This window comes from Loxodonta africana, chromosome X, assembly GCF_030014295.1.
Source record: "Loxodonta africana isolate mLoxAfr1 chromosome X, mLoxAfr1.hap2, whole genome shotgun sequence".
Lineage (NCBI taxonomy): Eukaryota > Metazoa > Chordata > Mammalia > Proboscidea > Elephantidae > Loxodonta > Loxodonta africana.
The window spans coordinates 120078849-120094342 of NC_087369.1; positions in this window are offsets into that span (position 1 = coordinate 120078849).

Below are 15494 nucleotides of genomic sequence, written 5' to 3' on the forward strand. Positions count from 1 at the left end.
AGTTTGAAGAACCTTTGAAAAATCCAGTGGAAATATAGAAAAAGTTGAGCATATGCATATAGAGCTCAGTAGAGCGTTCTGGGCTGTAGAGCCAAATTTAGGACTGGAAACACAAAAAGAGAGAGGTTGGTGGATTCAAAAATTTAAAGATATAAAGTGACAGGATGCATGCATTATGGGAAAGAGGAGAGTAAAACAAATACGTTAGAAAAACAATGAAAATTTAAGTGTTTAATTTAGGGAACATAGACTATGTTGGTAGAAATTCCATTGCTTTGTAGTATATGAAATCCAAAAACCAAAAAACCCAAACTCGTTGCCATCAAGTTGATTCTGACTCATAGGGACCCTTTAGGACAGAGTAGAACTGTGCCATAGGATTTCCAAGGAGCTGCTGGTGGATTGGAATTGCCAACTTTTGGTTAACAGCTGAGCTCTTAACCACTGTGCCCCCAGGTCCCCAGTATATGAAAGGAAGAGTAAATATATATATTGTATGAATTCATTTTACTTTAAAAGAAAACTTGACAAGAAAAATTAAATAAAAAGATGCCAAAGTGTTTTTGCAATGTTAAACACCAAGTGCTAAGTTCTTTCTAATCAATCACTCTTAAATTCACCTATCCCCTCTCCTGACAAAGTTATTTTCACCATCTGCCAGCAGCAGCCCCTTCCCCTATAAACCTCTCTTAGTTTATTTTTCTTATGCTAAAAAATTGAGAGAGGGCAGAGTGTAGCTGATAAGAGCTATCAGAATGAGTCACCAAAAAAAAAAAAAAAAAAAGCAGAAACGAATTTTGACAAACTCCCTCAGTAACTACATACTCCTAAGGGTGGCAGGGACCTGTCCAGCATGCTTCACCTAGGGCTTTTTCTCTTTTTTGGAAATTGACCAAGTTCTGATACAAACATGAAAGCATTATAAATGCAATAAAAAAAATGCAAAAACAGTCTCTTTCAAGATTCTCCCAAAAGAGAAATAGACTTGAGAATCGTCTTGCATGAATCCCCTTACACAGTAAGTCAGACTCAAGGTCACGGGCTTAGAGAGTTCAAGATTGGCTGCAGGGCAATTGTAGCTTTTCACATGCCGTGGAAGATGCTGTGATTTGAACACCTTCCACCCCCTATAATTCACCTGCATCGTTCACCAAATCAAAGACCTATTAAATTAACATAACACTAGTAGGGCATTAATAGGACTGATTTAAAATTAAAATGACTTAAACCTAACTAAGAAAATGTTTCATGTTGCCCCAGTTATCAATTATGTTTTCTCTCTGTATTCCTTTCCTTTCTATATATGTGTGTGTGTGCCTGTGTCTTGAATCCAGCAGCCTATGATGAAGACTCACCCTGCATGAAGATTGCAGGTAAAATCATGTGCATTCCACAGATTTTGTCTTCTTTTTAAGGAAGTGTCTCAAATACAAGAACAAAGCTTGGTGAAAATATTACAGGAATGTATTTCCTACATTTTATAAACTACTCAAATTTTTAATTAGAGAAATTACCATTCCCAGTTGATAAATGGCCAACAACAATAAAAATGAGGAGTTTTTTACAAGAATTTTACAATTTTACAAGAGAAAATGTAAGTAACAAACATATACATGGGAAAATGTCATTCTTAGAAGGAATCAGAGAAATTAAGCTGAAAACGATAATGAAGTAACATCTTTACCAATTTAATTTAGCTTTATTTTCCTTTCAGTTTTCTGGCAAGATTGTGATGAAATTAGTCAATCATCTTAATCTTTTTGGAAATCAAGTTGGCAGTGTGTTTCGAGAAAAATTAAAAATGTTCATGCCCTTTCATCCAGCAATTAAACTGACAGGAATTTATGCTGAGGAAATAATTCAAGGGGTTACAAAAGTTATATGCAACAGGATGTTCATTACAACATTGTTTATTACAGCAAAAAGTTAGAAACAACCTAAATAGCCCACAATAAAACCAAAAACCAAACCCGTTGCCATCGAGACAATTCCTACTCACAGTGATCCTATAGCCCACAATAAATGATGAATCACCCTAATGGAACATTGTGCATCTGCTAGAAATTATCATTATGTGGAACATACAACTACATGAGAAACCATTTATGGCATAAGATTACATAAAGAACGGAACACACAAAAGTATCTTCATTATGTTTACAACTTTGGAAAATTAAATGTATATGTAAAGAGTGGTGCAGTGGTTAGGAGCTTGACTGCTAACCGAAAGGTTAGTAGTTCAAACACACCAGCTGGTCCACGGGTGAAGGATGTGGCAGTCTGCTTCCGTAAAGATTTACAGCCTTAGAAACCTTACAGGGCAGTTCTAATCTGCTCTATAGAGTTACTATGAGTCAGAATTGACTTGACAGCATTTTTTTTCTTAATGTAAAGGGCACATTAAAAAACAACAACAAAAAAAATTGATATATTTTATAGTGATATTGTAAGTGATTTTTCATTCCTGTGTTCTTATTGTTTTTATAACATGGGCATTGATTTTAAAAAAATCAAGAAAAATAAAGAATTTTCTCATCTGGCTCTTCCAGTTCCCCCTCTTTTCATCAATTTCGAGGTGCCTGGTTTCTGATCACCCCTGCAATTGCCATATATGGACTCCAGGCAACTCACTGGACTGCAGAGGTCACCTCTGGTTAGAGTAGCTACTTAGTAAGGCCAGGTCTACCTTTCTAAAGGCCATGTTAAGCTTAGGGTCCTTTCACTTCCTTCCCTCCCAATGACCCAGCCTCCCCTTAGTTTGCCTTTCAAGCAGCTAAGCAGCTATGAGCATTTGGAAAAACACAGTCGAAATGAATTTACTTTCTGGGTTTGAAAATTTAATATATTTGATGTGATAAGTATGTCATCTTTATTACCATTAAAGAGAGAGGGAATAACAAAAGTAGAAAGGAGATTCTGAAGTATCCAGGGGGAAACAATTTTAAGCAAAGCACCTTGGATCTTAATCCTTTCAAAGGTCGATTCCTCCAACAATTTATTTCAGATTTGGCTTCTGAGATAATTGGTTTTCTTTATCTTTATTGTGGGGCGCTGCTATGGCTCTCCTGAAATTGCCAACTTGGCCCATCTGGATTCACAGCATGGACAGGTGTTTTCTGTCTGGACCAAATTACTTCAAGTGTTGTGGTCTAAATTGCTCAATGTCTATTCAAATTCAACAGATTTTTGCTCTGCAACCTTTAGTAGATCTAGTTCCAATTCTGATAGAGGTGGGAATAACACAATGGAGAAAGTGCTCACCCTTTACTGAATGCTGTGTATTGAGATTTGCAAACACAGAGTGAGAAAGAGAGAGAGACTGCCCCCCCCCCCCGCCATGAAGGACGCTCTTCAAACCAATTAGATAGTTGTATACAAGATGGTGACAACCTGTGCTTATTTGTATAACCCCTCCCCTTTACCTTAGTCTTCTAGTGCTGCTATAACAGAAATGTCACAAGTGGGTGGCTTGAATGAACAGAAATTTACTTTCTCATAGCTTAGGAGGCTGAAAGTCCAAATTCAGAGCAGAGGAAGGCTTTCTCTGTGTCTGCTCTGGGGGAAAATCCTTGTCTCAGCTTCTCTAGCCCAGTGTTCCTCAGTTTCTTGGCCATTTCCACGGGCATCTACTTTTCCCCCATTTGTACTTGTTTGTCTCTGTGTCTTTACATCACTGCTGCTCTTTATATCACTCAGAAGTGGTTAGGTTTAGGACACAGCCTACACTGATATGGCCTCACTAACATAACAAGGAAAACCCTATTCCCAAATGCAATTACATCCACGGTAATAGGAGTGAGGATTCTAACACATATTTTAGGGGGACATAATTCAATCCATAATGCCCTCTTCTGGCTTTTTTCACCATTTTTAATATGCTGAAAGGCTCAAAAAAATGAAAGTGGTCTTGGCCTCTCTCAACATCCAAGAAGCTCTGCTACTGAGTGCCCCTTTTTGGTTTCCTTCCTGCCACACTCCCACCTCCCTAAAGACACCATAGACGTTGATTTTAACCTGATTTTTGCCTACATACGAACAATGAAAGGGAAAGACATCCATTGTGATTTTTTTCCCCAGGCCCCATGTCCCCTAAGGATGGCCTGGGCCCAGCAACCCTCAAACTACAGATACACAAAACCTGCCATCTACTATCAGCTCCGTTATCTTGTGCTTTCTTTACCTGAGTGCCTCAGTGCAGCCAATCACCTGCAGCACAGTGTTCACTGACGTTCATAATGCTGATTTCATGGTTCTGTGCCAGTTAGAAAATGCCTTCTGAATCTTCACCCAAAGACATTTTCTTCAGCCTAATCTTCATGTTGGGTGCATTTTATCATATTCTAATTCATCGAAAAATGATGTATGGATTTCATAAATTGACTGCTAACCTTTAATTTTCCCATCCATGCTGAATACCAGAGAATTTACTTAAGTCTCTAAGTACATGAGTATGTGGCAGCCTGGCAAATCCCTCAAATGGCTGGAGACTCTACTGCCAAGCCTTCCCCTAGGGCTGCAGGGTGAAGCCAGAAATAGTTGAGCCCCACCCTGTCAGGAGTAGGCAGGCTGGCCTCAATAGGGAGAACATTTGTTTGAGGGACCAGCCTGTCTAGATTCTTTTCCCAGCTGCAGCATCTCTTAGCTGTACATTTCGCTTCCCAGTGACAGTGAGATCCAGCCATATAGCATTTAGAGAGCATCAGATAAAAGGTGTTATTTAAGGGGAAATTATTATTACTGTTAGAGCTACTATTGAGTCTTTCCCAGCATCAATGTCTGAGGAGAAAGATGCTTTAGTCACCAAAAGGATGGGAAAGACAATTGTATGCAGCCCCTTCGAAGCTGCTTAGAGAAGGTTAGATACAGATAGAGAAACACTTCTTATGACTAAAAGCAAGTACTTAGAGCAATGGTTTCCAATCCTTTGGAATATGTGGATCTCTTTTCAACACTAAAAAAAAAAAACTCTCTCTCTCTCTCTCTCACACACACACACACATTAGAGTCTCATCTTTTTAGGATCTGTCGATTGAGAAAATATGCAACAAAAACTACACTAAATTCAGCAACACTTATAAATGAGCTCGTATTTTATTCATCACAGTAAACCCAACCCACTGCCGTCGAGTCGATTCTGACCCATAGCGACCCTATAGGACAGAGTAGAACTGCCCCATAGAGTTTCCAAGGAGCGCCTGGTGGATTCGAACTGCTGACCTCTTGGTTAGCAGCTGTAGCATTTAACCACTATGCCACCAGGGTTTTCATCACAGTACCATCTACATACTTTTGAAAAGCAGTAGCTCATAGACATGCAAAGTACATTATTTATTCACTCTATAAGCAATGTTTAGTGGGCATATAGATTCATATATTCCTTGCTATAACTCCATGTCACACATAGTCAAGAGGTCCATAGTCAAGAGGCCCAACATTAGAAGATTGATCAGGTCCAGGCAACAGAAAGATCTGGGACAAGCTCCTGGGAGCCACACACCTAAATCTGGTAGACAGTATAACTGGACCTAGAAGCCCTCTTTATCCCTTTTTTTCATTTATGTGCCGAATAGGCCTCTTTAAAATATAAAACAAAATAACATTTATCGACCATCATTGAGCACTAAATATAGCACAAGCCAGACAACAGGAGACCCACTGCCAGTTTACTGTAGCAAAAACTTCGGCAGAGTCTCTGGGCCTTTCATTACAGCATAAAGAGTACTTTTTAACAGCTGCTCTATTATGACTCAGATTAGATCTAGTGACATCTTTATAAGAAACGATGTAATGTTTCCAAGAGCATCTTGTTTAATTCATGCAGCTGCTACTGTACACACACCCCTCTTTACCCTTGAGAGGAAATTGTTACTGGGGAAAGTAATTAGGGGCTTAACTTTTTCTCTAAAGCATGTCTGAGAACTTAAGCAATCTACCTTTTATTGACATTGCTTCATTGTCTAGCACTGGTTTCAGAATGGTTTCCTACAGTGGGCCTTCAGAAGAATTGCAGCAGGCTACAAGTATTTGGGATACTGTGTGTTGTCCTGAGTGCCAGAGAAATCCATAGGTAGACAAGGAGGAGAAAGGTAATAACCATAACAGCACAGTCTGATTATTCTTGAAGCTTCTTTTCAAAGATTGCAATGCTGTCTATACCAAATGTTCTTTATTTATTATTTATCAGTCAACATATGTGTTCGTTTTACAAACACATTAAAGAGCTTTCAAAACAAGTACAAACCACAGGAAAATGACACAAACAGATGAGCTAGCAAGAGGGACACCTTCATCATGGAGTTCTGTGTTGGAAGGCTTCGCTCAAGTAGTAGGATGCAGAGGAGTATTTGGGGCTCACATCCTGTAAAAAATTCAGATTTTTATCTTTTAACCTCGGTTGTAGGGAGGCCCACCAAGAAATCACATCCTTGATTGGCATGTGCTGAAGGAGGCCTTTTACATTTTTTCTCAAATTTTTAACTGGTAAAGCAGTGGCTATCAAATAACAAAACAAAAAAAAGTGTGTACGCATCTAATGGCAGCCCAGGAAGTGAGATATCTGAAACAGGAGTTCACTGAGAAGGAAATGAAAGGTTAACTGTTGGGAAAGGCAAACCGTTAAGATGTGGACACTTTTTCCTGTCCTTCTAAATAGATGACTATTGGTTCATGTCTACTCTGATTCAAGTCCTGATTTTCACATTTAAAATGACATGACTGCCTTCATATATCACAAGCATCTGCTCTTATCAGCAGTTTGAAAAGAATAAGCTGTGTGGTGGACACACCCTGGGATGACCCTCAATGAGTCACACCCCCCCCCGTGTAGTCCCCTCCCCTTGAATGGAAGTGGAACTTGTAACCTGTTTCTAACCAATATAATACAAACAAAAATGATGGAATGTCACTCCTGTGATTCTGTGACATAATCTGGCAAAGTTGAAGAGATCTTTCAGGTATAATTAAACCAAAAGACACCAGTTGCCATCAAGTCAGTTCCAACTCATGGTAATTCTGTGTGTCCAAGCAGGGTTTTCAATGACTGATTTTTCAGAAGTAGATTGCCAAGCCTTTCTTCCAAGGTGCCTCTGGATGGATTCAACCCCCCAACCTTTCAGTTAGCATCCGAGTTTGTTAACCATTTGTACCCCCCAGGAACACCAATTGACTTTGAACTAATCTAAAGAGAGATTATTCTTGTTGCACCTGACCTAATCAGGTAAACTGTTTAAACAGGCCTCCCCTGAAATGAGAAACTCCAAGCAGCAGAGACTCTCTCCATTTTGGGCTTTCGAGAAGCAGCTGTCAGAAATTCTACAGCCAGAAGGTACTAGACTCTGCCAATAATTTGAATAAGCTTGGAAGCAGATCCTTCCCTTGTCAAGCCTCCACATGAGAATGCAGCCCTGGCTGACACCTTGTGAGCTTTCTGAGACCCTGAAGCAAAGGACCCAGTTAAGCTGTGCCTGGATTCCTGACCTACAGAAACTGTGAGATAATAAATGGGTACTGTTTTAAGCAGCTAGATTTGTGGGACTGTTTTTACACAGCAACAGAAAAGTAATACAGGCAATCATAATTTTTTCCCCTGCTGTCTAAAGAAGTCCTAGGAAGAAGCATGGGCTCAATGACAAGTGTGCTCGAGTGGAAAGGGTGCTAGATGAGGCACGAAGGTCTGGTTCAAATCCTGACTGTACATGACATGGAGCAAGCTACTCAAAGGCTGTAACCTCATCTGCCAAATGTGATTAATGTAATCTGTCCAGCCCTTCTCACAAGGTTGGGAGGGAGGGTTTTGAAAACCATAAAGCGATGGACTCATATGGCACTTACCGTGCTCCAGGTAGCATTCTAACTGTCCTTTAATTCTCACCACAACCCTATAAAGTAAATAGCTTTTATAAGCATCATTCCCATTTTATAGATGAAAGAAATGAGACACAGGGAGGTTAAAAAAAAACTTGTCCAAGACTACACAATTGTCAGTATTTAAGCCCAGGGAGTCTGGTTCCGGGTTTTGTACTCTTAACCATTAAACCATGTTGCCTCTTATAGCTTTAATAAGTCTTGGAAATCCACTCCCTCTGAAGCAAGCTAAGCCTTGATACCAAGACATTCTGAAAGAGATTCAAGATTCTCAGGTGCAAGTGATCCCCATAAGCCTCTACTTTGATGCATTCTCCCGGATTTGTTATATCAGTTTTTCTAACACAGCCACATACTAAAAAAAAAAAAAAATTACCAGGAGGCAACAATCCTCCTTTTCTTCTATAAAATGCATTGGCACCATGTACATTTCTCCATCCCATTGCCTCATCGCCAGCACCACCTCCTTCCACTGCTTCCTATCTATTATTGCTTACAACAAACACACTGCATGCAGTTCTCTTCAAATAAAGATCCACGTAAAAGCCAAGCGTTAATGGAATAAAGCATTCTCATTGAATTTCTTTTAGGTACACTGCATGATTTCTATTATGTCTCTTGCCCGATTTTGCAAATGTCTGGGAATGCAGGCTCAGCCCTCGATTTATCAGAAAATCACGAGAGTTAGAAGAGGCCTTACTTAAAGGATCATGTGGTATATATTCCCCTGCCTGCAGATTATCTTCTACCTTGAAAACTCCCAGAGATTTTTTTTAAATGCTTACCTCCTTTAATAGATCATCACAGTTTTTAAGCTAATATTTAAAAATTATTCCTGAAGTCCAACTGAGATCTCTTCTGCTGCTCTATTCAAGCTTCAAAAATCAGCTAGAACGCACTCTTTCTGAACCACTTCCTGACACCCTTTGATTAAATTAGCTCCTTAGACTTTAAGCATTCTGTGCACTCATATATTTATTTTGCTAGTTATATAATAATGTTTATTTATGCATCTTCCACTACCCCAACAGAAGACCCTCGAGGGAAGGGGCAAAGTTCCACCCATCTTTGTGTCCCTTGCACCTAGCTGAGTGACTGGCACATATTAGACAGTTGAAGAAAATGAATGAATGAAAGCAGTATATTTTATATTGTTCTGTCTGTGAGCTGCATCTTGCCCATAAAACCTTTCTTACAAAGACCATTTATCGCTTGCTAACTAAACAACCCCAAATTCTGTGACCATGGTTTCTTTGACTATTGATATCTCTGTATCTATTTTAGTGGGATTGTCAAAATCAGAATCATTGTGATATATACATGGATAATTGTGTTTAAATGTACTTCCCTTTATCCAATGAGCTTCCTTCTAGAAAGTTGGTTGTGAAATGGAGTATTGCAAATTCATCTCTATACTAAATTCACTAGGACAACTTATTAATTGGAGAGTATACACATAATTTTAAATTTTTTTAAAGTATTATTTTATATGAGTCATTTTCTACTCACTTTTTTTCTTAAAAGGCAGTATGGTATAGTGGGAATTCACATCAAATTTGACGTCAAAAGAAAGACCTGCGTTTAAAGCCAGAACTCTCTGTATTCCCTCAGGCATTTCACTTACCCTGAGTATTAGTTTTCTCATCTGTTAAATGGGGATTATAATAATAAAAAATAACTCACAGGGTCATTGTCAGGATCAAATGAACTTATAATGTACATGAAAGGGCTTTATTCAATGTAAAACAAATATTAGTGATGATTATAAGTGATAATATATTTTATACACAGTTTTCTTAAAGTTAGACTAACAGGAGGATCACCTTACATATTGAGCGTAAGTTTGTTGTTTTTTTGTTTGTTTGTTTTTGTTTTTTTACCATGGTGCTGCATTGTTTGTTCATGTTTAGCTTGTGATCAGCTATGACTCTCGGATCTTTGTCTGTGATGCTTGGGACTAGTCAGTCTTTTTCAACTCTACATTTGTGAATTGGGCTTTTCTTCTCCCTATTATAATTCATCCTTTTATCTTTTTTTCTCCAGTAGGATAGTTTTTTCCTTATTTTTCAAGGTCATTTTGAGTTTTTCTCTGTGGCATCTGTTAAAACACTTGGTGACAGACGCCATAGAAATATATAGATCAGCCAACAGTCTGCCTATTCTTTCTCTATACAGGAAGTATATGGCTATGGGGGCTGTCTCTGTAGTGGTGCCAAAGAAACAGAAATTGATTGAACCTGAAACAGCATTTGGGCAACTCTATTTATGGCAGAAAAGGAAACCCTATGGGGCAGTTCTACTCTGTCCTGTACGGTCACTATGAGTCAGAATCAACTTGACAACAACGGGCCTTTTTTATCTACGGCAGATGGAAGAAGGAGGTATCTCTCTCTACTAGCGAAGATGGCACAACCCTCCCAGAGATATATACAGGGGCCAAAGCAGCACCCAGACATCTTTTTATATGTGAACCCTATTGGTAAATGAGATTTTTACCTGGCTGGCATCAGCAGAGGCTGAAAGGGCCTAGAGGTGGAGAGCACTCCAAACCCTGGCATAAATACAGAAGCTCAATGAATTATTTGGAGGAAAATAGTTATTTGAGCTACTGTCACTTGCATATTTCACAGAATGAGCAGTACATTAAAAACTATTTTCTCTAAGAATTATGTAAAAATATTTTAACAAACTACAATATTTTCTTGAAATATTTTTCAAAAGCTAATGATTTTAATATGTAAAGAACTTATTTAAATAAATAAGAATAATCACCAAAACCTTAACAGATTAGTGGGCAGAGAACATCATCAGACAATTTACAAAAAAAAAAGAGACACAAGTGGCTGATAAACATGGGAAAGCACCCAAATTCATTGTTATTCAGAGAAATGCGTAATAAAAAGACAATGATACACCATTTTGCCTATCATAATGGCAAAGATTAAAAAGAATGGAAGTATCCAGAGTTGAGAATGGTGATGGGAAAAAGGATATTCTCATACTTTGTTTATAGGAATGTAAACTGGTATGATATTTTAGGAAAGCAATCTGGAGATGAATAGATAGAGATAGAAAAACAGCACTCACAATTCCTAAGAAAAAATAAGGAAATACAATGAATGATGTAAACAGCACTTATGGTTTAGTGGTAAGACAATGGGTCATTATTATTTTAGTCACATAATTTATTATACTTTTCAAATTTTATACCATGAATCTATATTGTCTGTATAATTGTAGAAAACTGTATCTAAAGTAACTTGGGAACAGGTACCAAAAAAAAAAAAAAAGAGATAATCAAAAATTCCTTGGCATTTTTTTTAAATGCCAAAAGATTAAAACAGACAATAAGTGTCTTAGGAAATTAGATTTTCTGGCCAGGTAAAGCTTCCTTTAAAAAGATGGGGTTTAGGAGATTTCAATAAACTGAAAGAATGACTGAAGACATCCTAGGCAGGCAGAATAGAGGTGAGAATCCAAATGGTGTATCAGCCTGGCTACAGTTTACATAGGGCAGAAGTCATAAGCTTACAGCCCTCAGCCATGTGCTCTTTTGACTAAACCATTTTTTAAAGTGGCTGTCAACATTTAAAAATGCAAAGATTTTCTATAAAAATCTGAATTTTGGCTTCTCTTGAAAAAATGAAAAGTCTGGTAACAGTGGGCTTGCAGTTCCCACATGGTAACAATCAGCTTAAGCTTAGCCACTAGCTGTACCCTTTAGATGCCAAATGTGCTTCCAAGTTCACCACAGTCCTCACCCAGCCAGACTCACTAATTTTCATTACCTGCCCAACGCCTATGGTATTTGAGTTTGCAGTTCCTCACACAAGAAATCAGTGAGAGGAGAGAAAGTTGACAAGATATTTGGGGTCAGACTGTACTTGGCCCTAAATGTGAGATTCTGGGATTTGGATCTTATTTAACAGACAGCTGTCTTAGGCTAAGTTCTCTAGAGAAGCAAAATCAGTGGAGTGTATATATATAGAGAGAGAGAGAGAGAAACCCTGGTGGCATAGTGGGTAAGTGCTATAGCTGCTAACCAAAAACAGGTCAGCAGTTCAAATCCACCAGGCACTTCTTGGAAACTCTGTGGGGCAGTTCTACTCTGTCCTATAGGGTCGCTATGAGTCAGAATCGACTCAACGGCAACGGGTATAGAGGCAGAGAGAGAGAGAGAGATTTACATCAAGGAAATGGCTCATGCAATTGCAGAGGCTGAAGAAACCCCAAGTCCGTGGGTCAGGCTGGAGATGACTCCTGACTCATGTAGCTGCAGGGACTGGTGAGCCCAAGACTGACAGGTCAGACAGCAGGTTGCTGGCTCACAGGCTGCAGAGGCTGGTGAATCACAAGATGAGCAGGTAACCTGCTAGCTCAGGTCCCAAGAACTGGAGGTCAGACAAGGATCAAGAGGGAGCAAAAGCCAGCAAGCTTTGCCAGAAAGTCCACATATATCAGACGCAGGACATAGCCCCAAGGAAATTCCCTTTTAGCTGACTGGCTGCTCATAGTAGATCTCATCATGGAAGTGATTACATTATATCAGATCTCATTATGGAGGTGATTACATCACTATATAGCTCCCAAACTACATCATAACTGCCAAACCACTGAGAATCATGGACCAGCCAAGTTGACACACAACCTTAACTATCACAACAGCAGACAACTATCGAATGCTTTTGAGTGGGTGAGTAACAACAATTTTAAGAAGAGGATGTGAGAAAGCTTAAGCAGTATAAAACATGCAAAGAATGTGAAGAAAGAAGACCTTCTGAAAGAAGTGTTAAGGGGAAGAAAGAGGAAGGTTTGTATGCAAGAGTGAAAATTTAATTGTCTTAGTTATCTAGTGCTGCTATAACAGAAGTACCACAAGTGGATGGCTTTAACAAAGAAAACTTCATTTCCTCACAGTAAAGCAGTCTAAAAGTCTAAATTCAGGGTATCAGCTCCAGGGGAAGGCTTTCTCTCTGTTGGCCTTCTCATCAATCTTCCCCCAGACTAGGAGCTTCTCTGTGCAGGAACTCTGGGTCCAAAGGACACGCTTTGCTCCTGGTGCTACTTCCTTGGTGGTATGAGGTCCCCACTCTCTGCTTGCTTCCCTTTCGTTTTATCTCTCGTAAGGTAAAAGGTGGCACATGCCACACCCCAGGGAAACTCCCTTTACATTGAATCATGGATGTGACTTGAGCAAGGGTGTTACATCCCACCCTAATCCTCTTTAACTATAGGCAGAGATTATAATTTATAACACATAGGAAAATCACAAAATGGAGGACAACTACACAATGCTGGGAATCATGGCCTAACCAAGTTGACATATATTTTGGGGGGACATAATTCAATCTATGATATTTATATAATACAATGACTGAATCCTCATGTAGAGCAAGGGAGATAAAGATTGAAGACCAAAGGAGAGAGAAGGCTCAGGGAGAAAAAAGGCTAAGATAACTGGATGAGCCTGAGTAAGGGGAAAAATGATGACATTGTTAACAGAAGCAGGAAATTTAAGAGGGAGAGGTAGTCTTGGAGAATACAATAAATTCTTGGGAAGTTTCATGCATGTTTACACACTCGTCTTTTCTTTTAAAATGCAGAACTATGTCTTATTCTTCTATGAATCTTCAGCACCTAGAACAGAGTCTGGAATTTAAAAAAATCCCATAAATGCTATTTGAATCCAATATACTTTAAGGTGCTATAGCAAGACATACAAGTAAAAATGTTGAAGATGGTAAGGCTAGAGTTTGGGAAAGGGTTTTGAGGCAGAAATACAGATCTGAAAGTCATTCACACAAACAAGAGAATGGAAGATACAAAAGGGGATAAGATCACTGCGTGGAAATTTAGATGAAGAGCAGAAAGCAGAGGACAAAAAGTCAGAGAACAGCCACACTAAAGAGATGGGTAAAAGTCTGTGAAGAAAACTAAACAGGAAGGTGGGCAAGGCAAGAGAATATCCAGGATGATAGGAAGCCAACGGAGGAAAAAGACTTGTAAAACAGAAGAGTTTGGCATATCAGCACAGATGAATTAGACAATGTAATACAGGAGCAAGTCACAGAAATATGATTCTATACATACAAAAGTTAAAGAAAAACAGATACAACTTAGCAATATTTACAGATTTATGTGTGTGTAAACTTACCATATTTATGATAAAATGATGTTTTTTAAAAGCAAGAATGTTATTAATACAAAATCCAAATTAGTGATTAATTGGGTGATGGGAGGGGTGGAGGATGTAGAGAAGAGGAAAACCAGGATGATCTAAAGTAGGCAAATATTCCATTTTTTAATCTAGATGGTGGTTACATGGGTATTTGCTATGTAATTATTAGTTAAAATGCCAACATTTCAAAAGAGAGAGGAGGGGTGACAGCATTTCCAAATCTACAAATTTATTCTATGGCTATATTCACACAAGCAATCCAATGCAAATCCATTTGCTTGTATAAACATGTTCACTGCAACACTGTTTGTGATAGCAATATTTTGAATACAAGCTAAATGTCCATCAGTGGGAGACCTGTCAAATAAGATATGATTCATCCTTACAAAGGAAGACTGCTCAGTTGTTTTTTAATGAGGTAAATCTGTATACTGATATGAAATTCTCTCCAAGACTATTTATAATTAGAGAAAGCAATCCATAAAACAGATTGTATATAATATGACCTTGTTTATATTAAAAGATGTTTGATTTATGCACAGAAAATGACTGGAAAGTATAAATAAACTGTCTCAGTTATTACTTCTTCGGAGTGGAAATAAGGAATCCACATTATGGTTGGGAAACTTTTATTTTTATTTTATATCTCTATAAATAATACCCTCTCCTAAGGAAGGTTGGTTTAACAGTGACAAAGGTGAAAGATTGAGGAAGAAGAGAAAGACTGAGGCAAGCCACTATATTTGATTATTTCAAAATCAGCAGGAGTCTTTTTTTTTTACAACCAGGTGTCAAGTGAGAACATTTAATATCTAGTTAAAATTACCTCTGACCCTCGTATCATGAATTGTATCATGTCCAGTGAACTTTCACCTCTACATCAACAATTTTTTTTTCTTTTTAAATAACATTTTATTGTGTTTTCAGTGAAGGTTTACATAGCAGTTTAGTTTCACATTCAACAATTTCTACACAAATTACTCACTGACATTGATTATGTTCTTCAAAATGTGAACATTCTCATTATTTTCATTCTGGTTGTTCCATATCCATTATTCTAGTTTCCCTACCCCCCCCCCCTTAAATTCTTAACTTTGTTTTAAGGTAATTGTTGACCCTTTAGTCTCATACAGGTCATTTTGTAAAGGAGCACAATGCTTGTAGGTGATATTCATTATTTTGTAAGCCAATCTATTATTTATCTATGAGGAAACCTCAGGGGTTAGATTCAGTTCAAGGTTTAAACAGTATCTCAGGGCAATAGTCTCATGGATTCCTCCAGTCTCAATCAGTCCATTAAGCCTGGTTTGTTTGTGTGTGTGTTTTTGTTTTGTTTTGTTTGGAATTTGAGGTTCTGTTCCACATTTTTCTCCCATTCTATCAGGGTTCATCTATTGTGGCCCAGATTAGAATGGTCAGTAGTGGTAGCCAGGCACCATCTAGTTCTTCTGGT